We start from the raw sequence: 12,914 nt of genomic DNA on the forward strand, positions 1-12,914 counted from the left end.
TTAGAATTGTATATAATATTCGATAACCTTTAAAGTATTGGATTCGATCTTATTCCATATTCCTTTCTTTTTGTGGGATTAGAATAGAGCCATCTATTCGTCCGAGTACCCAATCTTGAGTTATTCGACTTAAAATGACTATAGAATAATCATGTGTGGATCAAGCAAAAAGAAAATGTCACCAATTGTTTTATAATATTTTATCTACTGGTTGAATTTCGGGACGAAATTCCTTTCAACGGGGGGATAATGTAACAACTGGTAAAATGATAGGTATCATAATTTGTGTACACTCTCTCACTCCTTCCCCTTCCTGTTGACAATCACTTCACCCAAACACACTCTCTCACTCTTCCCCTTCCGGTTGACAATCACTTCACCCAAACACCTCCTTCTCATTTGTAGAACCAACGAAGAGGAAGAAGAAATGGACCGGCGATCCTTCGCCGGCGGTTGAAATCTGAACCTCTACGTCCCTCTCCGCATGTTTCCGTCGAGCACCCGCTGTCAAATACCCCTGTGATTTGTCGAATGGCTTCACCTTAAACACCCATTTCTCTTCATGTGATGCTACCAGAAAAGAAAGAAGAGCCAACGAGGAGCTGTCAGAAATAGCCCTTTGTTATCGACTATTAACGATAGCCTCTCATTTACCTGTCTCCATTTGTGTTTCTTCATCCAGATCAGATGAGGATCAAGACCCATTTCCTCTTTGTTTGAACTGTCAGACCAAGCGCCACCACCACAACCTTCGATTTCCTTCCCTCTCTTCTTGATCGAGCACCACTAATGCCCTCCTTGTTGATTTCTTTCTTTTTAGTCGATCAACAACAACCAAACACTCCACCGTCATCGCCTTGTGTTCCTCCTCACCCCTGGATCTGCTTTGGTTCATGTTTCTTTCCTTTCCACGATCGGTGGCTGCCGGAGACGGAACAAATGAACGAATAGGAGCTTACCGGACTCGATGAACCTCCTTCTCCCTCCTCGCGATTTTTGACCCACCACCAGACGACCTCTTTAGGTGTGTTTGGGATTACTTTTTTAACTTAAAAGTTCTTTTGTAAAAAGGACTTTTTCTAAAAGATTTTTTTCTAAAAGAAGGTTTTTAAAATGTGTTTGACTTAGCTTTTAAGACTTTTAAGAGATAAAAGCCAAGAGTCACAAAAAGATGGGATTTCATGACTTTTAAAAAGGCTCATTTTTGTTCATGACAAAAAGTTGATTTAAAAGAACTTTTCTATTTTGCCAAACATATTTTGGATTTTTTTCAACTTTTTGGAAAAGTTAAAAGTCCAAAAGTTGCTTTAAAAGGAAAGCTAAACACCCCCTTTGATTGCTTCCTTCATTCCTCTTCCCCCGATCAGAGGAAGACGCCCCTTTTTGTACCTTTGGTTATTTTGGTAAAACAGGCCCCTCACCTTTACTGATTGACCAAAAACAAACCACTGTGGTGTTAATATGACAAATTAGCCTCTCATTTGATAAGTATTACAAATCAGTCCCTCTAATTGTAGTTTTTAAATCAAAATAACCCTTATTTGAATGATTTAACAAAAATAATCCCTCGATTTTATTAATAGATAAAAAACAGGCATACTTTGGATATTTTAACAAAAACAGTCCCCTTATTTAAAATACAACAAAAATAGTCATGAGCTTCGTTTTAACTAAAAAATGACGTCAAGATGTGGTTTCTCGCATGAAGCTTCACCAAAGCCAAGCCTAGATCGAGATCACGCATCGAATGTGAATTTCTGTGGTCCCTCTTTTCCAGTTTTAATATTTGGGGGAGAATACATGAGTGGATATTAAAGTTTTGATGATTTCCATGTTTTATACACAAATTAGCATCATACCATATTATTGGTCAGAATTTATGAAATACCAATATAAAATGTATAAATCATCAATAAATCATATAAGTTATAATAGAATGCTATAAATGATATAAGTATACCTTGTTGTGATATATTAATTAATATTAATAAAAATCACAAGATTTTAAGTAGATTACTATAAAGATGTAAGTTATTTTACGAATCGTAAATTGTAATACTCGTCGTATATATATGTATGAATATGTTAGAGAAAGTATGAAAAGACATTATACATATGACCAAATATGCTATTCAATATAGTTATGTACAAATGGAATGTACATTGCCTTAAACGATTGATAAACGAAAATTTGACAAATATCTAATAATAAAATTGAAAATATACCGAAAATCAATTATTATTATTATACTCCCGATCATCATGTAGAAATGATTTCTAAATAAACGATATTTTTTATTCTTATAATTATTGTAAAAATATAAATCATTTTAGTTGTGAAACGAAATTCGTCATATATGATAACATAATTGATTCTCGGATTTTAGGAATTATTACCTAATAAATTATACATCATATCAATTATGCAACTTATCGAATATTATTGAAATCATTGGTTTTCACGTAAGTTGAAAACTGGAAAATGTAATAAAAATAGCCGTTAAGCTGCCCGAATTTCGTCATGACAGACAATAAGATTTGAAAATATATTAAGTCTTACGAATCTCAAATACTAAAAGATTCAAATAAAAATCATTCATAAACACCAAAGAATTATAAGTATTCTAAAGTCTTATATCAGAGAGTTTAGGATTATGATTCTTAGCCATATTGTTAGGTTCTATCGCTCCCATGGGATGCTCTGTGTGAGCTATGTTGTTTCAAAAAGCCTTATGAGCTAGGATCATTTCGTAAGCTGTAGGTCATGGTGTTTGGGGGCTAGATTTCGTGTACATGTGAAATTTTCGAAAAGGGGTGAAGGAGGGAGTTTTATGTTGGGGGTGTTTTTCGTACTTAGGATCAACATGTAACATCCAAAAATTTTACGCCAAATTTAAACTTTTTCAACCATAAATGAAAGTCAAATAGTATCGTTTACAAAAATGTTTTCAAATCAATTTCCATCAGAGTGTCCCATAAACAGATCATAACATAAGGATGAGGAGCGGTATGGTCACGCCTTCGCCTTGCCACGATCTCCTGAAGCACCTGAAACAATAAACTGAAAACTGTAAGCCCGAGGGCTTAGTGAGCTACCCCCAAAATACCAATACCACACTGACAATACCATGTCAGCAACAATCAGTCAATCAATCAATCAATCAATCAATCAATCAATCAATCAATCAATCAATCAACATGCATACTGGGCCATCGGCCTGACTGGACCGCCCTACTGGGCCTACAGTCTATCTGAATCCATCCCGAGCCTTCAGACTGGTCCGCCTCGTGGGCCTGCAGTCTCCCCGGACCGCTCATAGGGTATGTTGGCCTTCAGCACAAAGCATGACCGCCTCAACCCAACCAACAAGTAAATAACCATGTTCGCATAACTATCACATACTGACATATACAAACATCAAACATATTTGTCACACTGATCATCAATCATAGAATCCTCTCGTAACGAGAGTACCGACCTAGCAGGTCACTAGCATAACAATCCTTACGGATCATAAAAGCATAACATACTGTCTACCCTGATTCCGATCTAGCAGATCAAATCCATATGTAGCATACCATAACAATAACAACTAAAGGGTCGGCCTTGGTGCCGTAGACCCTATCGATATAGTGAGGATAACTCACCTCGCAGATGTCGACTCGAAAGGTAAACTCCAACTCTCGGATCACTTGACACAGGCTCCACCACCTATGACCATAGTACAATATACTCATAAGTCCTTAACTCTATAAGGTACTCCATAACCCACCAGCCAACCCCTGGTCAAAGTCAAAGTCCTCAGTCAAGGTCAACAGTCCATGTTGACCCCAACTCGCCGAGTACCCTCGGCTACTCGCCGAGTTCCTTGAAGCACAATCCAACTCGCCGAGTCATCGGGGTGACTCGTCGAGTTGCTTCGATTCTCGTTCAAACTTTAAGGCCACTCGTCGAGTTCCCTCCTTGCAACTCGACGGACACACACGCATACGTATCCTAGGGAAAACTCATCCGACTCGCCGAGTTGTTCTTCAACTCGTCGAGTCTTATGGTAATCTTCATCGGACTCGCCGAGTTGTTCATCAAACTCGCCGAGTTGTTCATCAAACTCGTCGAGTCCACGACCATCTTCATGTGACTCGCCGAGTCAACCTTGCGACTCGCCGAGTCCATTCAGTCCCTTTTCCATACAGACTTGTTTTGAGCCATGCAGCGGCTCCAAATCACAGATCCAGGCTTCTAGGGCATGCTTATCACGTAAAGTTGCAAACTTTACGTGCATGCATGGCTATAAAGGCTCTAAATGCCTATTTTAAGTTCTTAATGGAACTTTATGCTCAAAAGGGACCTCAATCATGACCAAGACTGTAACTTTATGCTTATAGAATCCAAGGAGGGTCCAGATCGGAAGTCACAACCTCAGATCTAACCCATAGCTCATCTTTCCAACTTAATGTCTCACCAAAAACCCTAAAACTCACCCAATAGTAGAGATTCACAAGGAAAAGGTGATTTGGTTACCTCCAGAAGACGATAACTGAGATAAGAGTTGATTTCCACCCTCTACTTGCTCCAATCTCCTTCTCCTCTAAGCCTTCTCCCTCCAAAGATTCTCTTTTCAAGCTTCAATCACATAATGGGCACACACACACGTATTAGGGTTTTAAGGGGCTCTCAAAGACTGTAAAGAGGCCAAAGGAGGCTGAGGTTCCTTTAAATAGGGGTGCAAACCCTGGGATTTAGGGTTTCATCTGCCAGCTCCTACTCGCCGAGTCCCAATATGGACTCGCCGAGTAGGTCACTTAACACGCGATCCTGCCCCGCTGCTACTCGACGAGTAGGTCAACCAACTCGTCGAGTAGAGCTTAACCCAAAAATCTTATTTAACAATACCTGAAAATCGGGGCGTTACACAACATCATTTGAGTTATAACCGTTAATCCAGGAGGGATCTCATACTGTAAATATGCACACACAACATAGATTTATAATAAAGAACTTTTGTGTAAATCTATTATAAATGGTAAAGATTTATGCAAGTCGATATTCCACTCGGATCCCCTCCGATGTTCCCACTGTACCTTTACTAAAGGTATTTCCTTGTTACGTAGAATTTTCTTCTTCCTTTCCAAAATAGCCACAGGCCTCTCCACATAGTTCAGGCACTCATCGACCTGAATGTCATCCAACGATACCACTGCTTCCTGGTCCATGATGCATTTCCGCAATTGCGAAACATGAAATGTGCTGTGGATCCGGCTAAGTTCCTCCGGAAGCTCTAGCCTATAAGCCACCCTGCCAACCCTGGCCACAACCCTGAACGGCCTAATGTAACGGGGACCCAATTTTCCCCTCTTCCTGAAGCGGATCACTCCCTCCAGGGTGAGACCTTCAGGAGAACCATGTCACCCACCTGAAACTCCAGCTCAGATCGGCGTCGGTCGGCATAACTTTCCTGCCGACTCTGAGCGGTCTGCAGTCGCTGTCTAATCTGGTGTATCATCTCGGTAGTTTGCAGAACTACCTCTGTCTGACCCATCACTCTGTGCCCAACCTCGCCCCAGCAGACTGGGGTCCTACACTTCCGCCCATACAACAGCTCGAAAGGCGGGGCGCCAATACTGGAATGATAGCTGTTGTTGTAGGCGAACTCTACAAGCGGTAGGTGGGAATCCCAACTCCCACCGAAATCAATGACGCACGCCCTCAACATATCCTCGAGGGTCTGGATGGTCCGCTCACTCTGCCCATCAGTTTGCGGATGGAACGCTGTACTAAAATGCAGTCTCGTACCCAGTTCCTCGTGGAACTTCTGCCAAAAACGGGAAGTAAATCGGACATCCCGATCGGAAACAATGGAAATTGGAACCCCATGGCGAGAGACAATCTCGCGGACGTACAGGTCGGCCAACTTCTCTGCCGACGAACTCTCCCTTATGGCTAGGAAATGGGCACTCTTGGTCAATCGATCCACGATGACCCATATAGCATCAAACCCCTTTGCTGTCTTTGGTAACTTCGTGATGAAATCCATCGCGATCCGTTCCCATTTCCACATGGGAATCTCCAGAGGCTGCAGCTTACCATGCGGCCTCTGGTGCTCGGCCTTGACCATCCTACAGGTCAAGCACCTCTCAACAAACCAAGCGATATCTCGCTTCATGCCAGGCCACCAATAACTTGAACTCAAATCATGGTACATCTTGGTGGCTCCCGGGTGAATAGAAAAACAAGACTTATGAGCCTCCTCCATCACCGTCTGCCGGACCCCTCCGGACATTGGAACCCAAACCCGACCGTAACGGGTCAAGAATCCACGACTATCCTGAACAAACCGAGCGCTTTCGCCCTTAATCTTCTCCAACTTCTAGTTTTCCTGTCTCATACCCTCAATCTGAGCATCCCGGACCAAACCCACCAGCGGGGAATCCACCGCTATCCTCATACACCTGGCTGGGGTCGAGGACCCAGCTGACTTGCGGCTCAGAGCATTCGCAACCACGTTCGCTTTACCAGGATGGTAAAGGATCTCACAATCATAGTCCTTGACTACATCCAGCCACCTGCGCTGCCTCATATTCAGGTTTGGCTGATCCATAATGTGTCTCAAACTCTTGTGATCTGTGTATATGGTACAAAGGACCCCGTACAGATAGTGCCTCCAAATCTTGAGAGCGAAGACCACAGCTCCCAACTCAAGATCGTGCGTGGGGTATCTCGTCTCATGCGGCTTTAGCTGCCGCGATGCATAAGCTATCACTCGTCCCCTCTGCATGAGGACTGCCCCTAAGCCTGTGATGGACGCATCACAAAATACCACAAAATCCTCCACTCCCTCGGGGAGTGTCAACACTGGCGCCTCGCATAAACACTGCCGGAGGGTCTCAAACGCCCTCTGCTGCTCTGGGCCCCACCGGAAATCCACCCCTTCCTCGTTAGACGAGTGAGGGGTACGACAATCTTGGAGAAATCACGAATGAATCTCCGATAATACCCTGCTAAACCCAAGAAACTCCTGATGTCTAAGGGAGATCTTGGAGTCTCCCACTGCATAACCGCCTCCACCTTGGCCGGATCGACCAAAATCCCCTCCTGGTTAACGAGATGTTCGAGGAACTGAACCTCTCGCAACCAAAACTCGCACTTCGAGAACTTGGCATACAACCGTTCTCGTCGCAGTACCTCCAGCAGCTCCCTGAGGTGCTCCTCGTGCTGCTCTCGGGTCTTGGAATATACGAAGATATCATCTATGAACACAATGACCGAGTGATCGAGCATCGGTCTGCAAACTCGGTTCATCAGATCCATGAACACTGCTGGCGCGTTGGTGAGCCCAAACGGCATCACCACGAACTCGTAATGACCATAACGAGTCCGAAACGCGGTCTTCTCCATGTCTTCCTTCCTCACCCTGACCTGGTGGTATCTTGATCTCAAATCAATCTCGGAAAACCAAGATGCACCCTGCAGCTGATCGAAAAGATCGTCTATCCTTGGAAGCGGATAACGGTTCTTCACCGTTAACTTGTTCAACTCCCTATAGTCAATGCACATCCTGTGCGAACCGTCCTTCTTCCTGACGAAAAGGATCGGTGCTCCCCAGGGTGAACTACTCGGACGAATAAACTGCTTACCCAGCAGCTCCTGCAACTGAGATGACAACTCCTGCATCTCTGGCGGTGCCAGTCGGTACGGCGCCTTAGCGATAGGGGCCGCACCCGACACTAGATCAATACTAAACTCGACCTGCCTCTCCGGAGGCACTCCAGGCAACTCCTCCGAAAACACGTCAGCAAACTCTCTAACTACTGGGACCTCCGAAACTGAGGGCTGATCCCTAGTCCGCGTATCTACCACATACGCCAAATAACCGGCACACCCGTGCTGTATGTACTGTCGAGCCCTGGCTGCCGAACAAAACCCTGATCCCAACCTGGTGCCCTCACCATATACTACCAGTTCTCCCCCACTTAGGGTTCGAACCACCACCCGCTGTCCCTCACAGTCGATCATGGCGCCGAAACGGCTAAGCCAATCCATCCCTACAATCACGCATACATCCCCCATGGGGATAGGAATCAAATCTATCGGGAAGGACACCCCGAAAATCTCCAACTCGCATCCTTGGTAGACCGAGGAAGCAGAAACCCCGTGCTCGTTGGCGATCGAAACTCGCAACGGACACTCAAGATCATCTATCGGCACACTGAACCCTCCAGAGAAGATCCGAGATACAAACGACCGACTCGCCCCCGAGTCAAATAATACCAAAGCGGGCAAAGAATTCACTAAAAACGTACCTAACCACAGGTACAATCAATAAGCATAACACCAATACAATAACTGAGACAGAGAATAGAAACGTACCAGCAACCACATCCGGTACTGCCTTGGCCTCCTCGACCATGAGCTGGAAGGCGCGACCCTGAGCCTTCGGAGGCTCCACCCTGACTGGCCTCCCATCTCCAATACTCACAGTGGCGAGCTGCGGACAGTTGGTCTTCACATGACCAACCTGATGAGAATGGTAACAAATCCGCATATCTACTGGAGAGGCGGACTGACGGCAGTCCCTGGCATAGTGCCCCTCCTTGCCACATTTGTGGCACCCACCTCCTGCTCTACAAAATCCCGAGTGAACCCTGCCACACTTTCCACAAGTGCGGCTCTGCTGACCCCCAGACCGTGCATTAGCGGTCTTAGAACGCTTAGGCGCCGGCTGAGACTGTGCCGGTGCCTGATGCTGCTCCTTCAGCTGCAGCTCTATCTCCAACTCACGCTGCCTCGCGGCTTCTTGTAGATCCAGGAAGGTCTCACAACGCTGTGTAGCCACAAACTGTCGTATATCCGTCTTGAGCATACTCAGATAACGGGTCATCTGAGACTGCTCCGACGCAAACTCCGAGCAAAACATATCCCTCTCAGTGAACATCCGGGTAATCTCCATCACAGACTCCCCATCCTGTCTCAATGTCAAAAACTCCTGAGCAAGCCGCTCCCGTTCGACGCGCGGAACGTCGCGGATGCGAAACATATCCCGAAACTGCTCCCAAGTAACAACAGCCCGCTGATCATCAGAATATGAACCTATCGTCAATCTCCACCAGTCCTTTGCCCCGAGCCTAAGCAGGTTCAGAGCACACCTGACCTTCTGGTCACCAGGACATGAGCACGTGAAGAAACAGCCCTCTACGTTAGACAACCACCACATAGCTCTGATCGCATCTTGAGTACCATCAAATGTCGGGGGCTTCGTATTATCGAAGTCCCGGTACTGGAAGGCCCTGCCGGCTCGTCCTCCAACCCCTGCCGCAGTTACAGCCGAAGTGGCTGCAGCGGCTGCTGTCTCCGCCAGAGCTGCATATCGCTCATCAAAATACTCAACCATCGCGGCCTTGATCGACCCACACATCTCTGGTAGCTGCGCTCGGAAAGCCGCAACGACCTCATCGTGTAGAATCTCCCGGATCCTGGCATCCAGCTCCTCAGTCCCCATCTGCACCACGGGCTCAGGTGCTACCGGCACCTCTGGCCCTCAGTCCCCCGACCCTGACCCTGATCCGGATCCCGATCCCGATCCAGACCCAACAACAAAACGTCTCGTCACCACCATACTGAAAGGTACATTCAAGACATTAGATAAACAACATAATATCGGGAGACCAAAACCCACAAATCCTAGGGGTTGTGACTTCCTTGCTACGCGTATGGGTCCTGTGCTTCCAGTAGTACGGGCCCATACTACCTTCCACACCTACCCATATTTGTCCCAAGTATCACCACAACGCCCTAATACTATACTCAACATAATGTGCGCTCAACCCTCACTACTAGGGGACATCGCCTATCTCACAACTGATTCTACAACTCCGCACAACTCACACCTCCATGGAACTTCCATCAGCCCCTGCAGCGCTAGTGTATGCTAGCCGCACATAACGCTGGACCCGATAGACTTTTGAATATCCCATCCTACCCTAAGGTCGAATCAGACATTCTCAGGCTATAAGATCTTTGACTATACACAGCCGTGATGCATATACTAACATCTACAGTTATGATGTCAATTCCATATGCAAGAAACCCTAGGCTAATAGGTATCGTATAATCAGGCAACTCTATCATGCGATTCCTGAAGATCCCTAGCCTAACACTAGCATGCTGTTCTAACATATCAGAATATCAAATAACTGTATGGTATTTTGGGGTTTACTTACAGGCTCCGGCTGATCGTACCCTCTGCATCCTCCATCCTTTATTTTGAAAACCATTTTTAAAACTTTCCTTTCGAAAATCCCCTTGATTTGAGACTGGATTCACACGAGTGTTCCTCCAATTCACTCAAACCAAGGCTCTGATACCAACTTGTAACATCCAAAAATTTTACGCCAAATTTAAACTTTTTCAACCATAAATGAAAGTCAAATAGTATTGTTTACAAAAATGTTTTCAAATCAATTTCCATCAGAGTGTCCCATAAACAGATCATAACATAAGGATGAGGAGCGGTACGGTCACGCCTTCGCCTTGCCACGATCTCCTGAAGCACCTGAAACAATAAACTGAAAACTGTAAGCCCGAGGGCTTAGTGAGCTACCCCCAAAATACCAATACCACACTGACAATACCATGTCAGCAACAATCAGTCAATCAATCAATCAATCAACATGCATACTGGGCCATCGGCCTGACTGGACCGCCCTACTGGGCCTACAGTCTATCTGAATCCATCCCGAGCCTTCGGCATGACTGGTCCGCCTCGTGGGCCTGCAGTCTCCCCGGACCGCTCATAGGATATGTTGGCCTTCAGCACAAAGCAGGACCGCCTCAACCCAACCAACAAGTAAATAACCATGTTCGCATAACTATCACATACTGACATATACAGACATCAAACATATCTGTCACACTGATCATCAATCATAGAATCCTCTCGTAACGAGAGTACCGACCTAGCAGGTCACTAGCATACCAATCCTTACGGATCATAAAAGCATAACATACTGTCTACCCTGATTCCGATCTAGCAGATCAAATCCATATGTAGCATACCATAACAATAACAACTAAAGGGCCGGCCTTGGTGCCGTAGACCCTATCGATATAGTGAGGATAACTCACCTCGCAGATGTCGACTCGAAAGGTAAACTCCAACTCTCGGATCACTTGACACAGGCTCCACCACCTATGACCATAGTACAATATACTCGTAAGTCCTTAATTCTATAAGGTACTCCATAACCCACCAACCAACCCCTGGTCAAAGTCAAAGTCCTCAGTCAAGGTCAACAGTCCATGTTGACCCCAACTCGCCGAGTACCCTCGGCTACTCGCCGAGTTCCTTGAAGCACAATCCAACTCGCCGAGTCATCGGGGTGACTCGTCGAGTTGCTTCGATTCTCGTTCAAACTTTAAGGCCACTCGTCGAGTTCCCTCTTTGCAACTCGACGGACACACACGCATACGTATCCTAGGGAAAACTCATCCGACTCGCCGAGTTGTTCTTCAACTCGTCGAGTCTTATGGTAATCTTCATCAGACTCGCCGAGTTGTTCATCAAACTCGTCGAGTCCACGACCATCTTCATGTGACTCGCCGAGTCAACCTTGCGACTCGCCGAGTCCATTCAGTCCCTTTTCCATACAGACTTGTTTTGAGCCATGCAGCGGCTCCAAATCACAGATCCAGGCTTCTAGGGCATGCTTATCACGTAAAGTTGCAAACTTTACGTGCATGCATGGCTATAAAGGCTCTAAATGCCTATTTTAAGTTCTTAATGGAACTTTATGCTCAAAAGGGACCTCAATCATGACCAAGACTGTAACTTTATGCTTATAGAATCCAAGGAGGGTCCAGATCGGAAGTCACAACCTCAGATCTAGCCCATAGCTCATCTTTCCAACTTAATGTCTCACCAAAAACCCTAAAACTCACCCAATAGAAGAGATTCACAAGGAAAAGGTGATTTGGTTACCTCCAACAGACGATAACTGAGATAAGAGTTGATTTCCACCCTCTACTTGCTCCAATCTCCTTCTCCTCTAAGCCTTCTCCCTCCAAAGATTCTCTTTTCAAGCTTCAATCACACAATGGGCACACACACACGTATTAGGGTTTTAAGGGGCTCTCAAAGACTGTAAAGAGGCCAAAGGAGGCTGAGGTTCCTTTAAATAGGGGTGCAAACCCCGGGATTTAGGGTTTCATCTGCCAGCTCTTACTCGCCGAGTCCCAGTATGGACTCGCTGAGTAGGTCACTTAACACGCGATCCTGCCCCGCTGCTACTCGACGAGTAGGTCAACCAACTCGTCAAGTATAGCTTAACCCAAAAATCTTATTTAACAATACCTGAAAATCGGGGCGTTACACAACATCATTTGAGTTATAACCGTTAATCCAGGAGGGATCTCATACTGTAAATATGCACATACAACATAGATTTATAATAAAGAACTTTTGTGGAAATCTATTATAAATGGTAAAGATTTATGCAAGTCGATATTCCCCGCCTATGGTTGCTAGCTACAACTTTGTCTGATGAGACTGAACAGGCGTCAAGTGTATCTTTCTTTTTTACTACACGACTATTCAAAACGTTAGTAATGATCCTAATATCTCCAATGTATTGTGCTCTTATGGGGCAACAACGTTTATAGTGTCGGTTAAAGGCTCATCTTAGATTCCAGATTTGTTTTGTTACCGTATAAAATCTGCATTAGGTTTATACGAGGTCTTTGTTCACTCATACTAGTTGAAAGAGATTATATTTAGTGAGATACGTGTGACTCAAAACGATAAGTGTCAATACCAGAAATTAAGTTATATAACACTTAATTAACAACATGGCACGATTGGTTAAGGTTTATTAACTTACAATTAATAAGTTATTTATATAAACCCATTGTTTCTATATGA

The sequence above is a fragment of the Lactuca virosa genome, chromosome 8 (genome assembly GCF_052849685.1).
Source record: "Lactuca virosa cultivar CGN04683 chromosome 8, Lactuca_virosa_CGN04683_v6, whole genome shotgun sequence".
In the NCBI taxonomy this organism is placed as follows: Eukaryota; Viridiplantae; Streptophyta; class Magnoliopsida; order Asterales; family Asteraceae; genus Lactuca; species Lactuca virosa.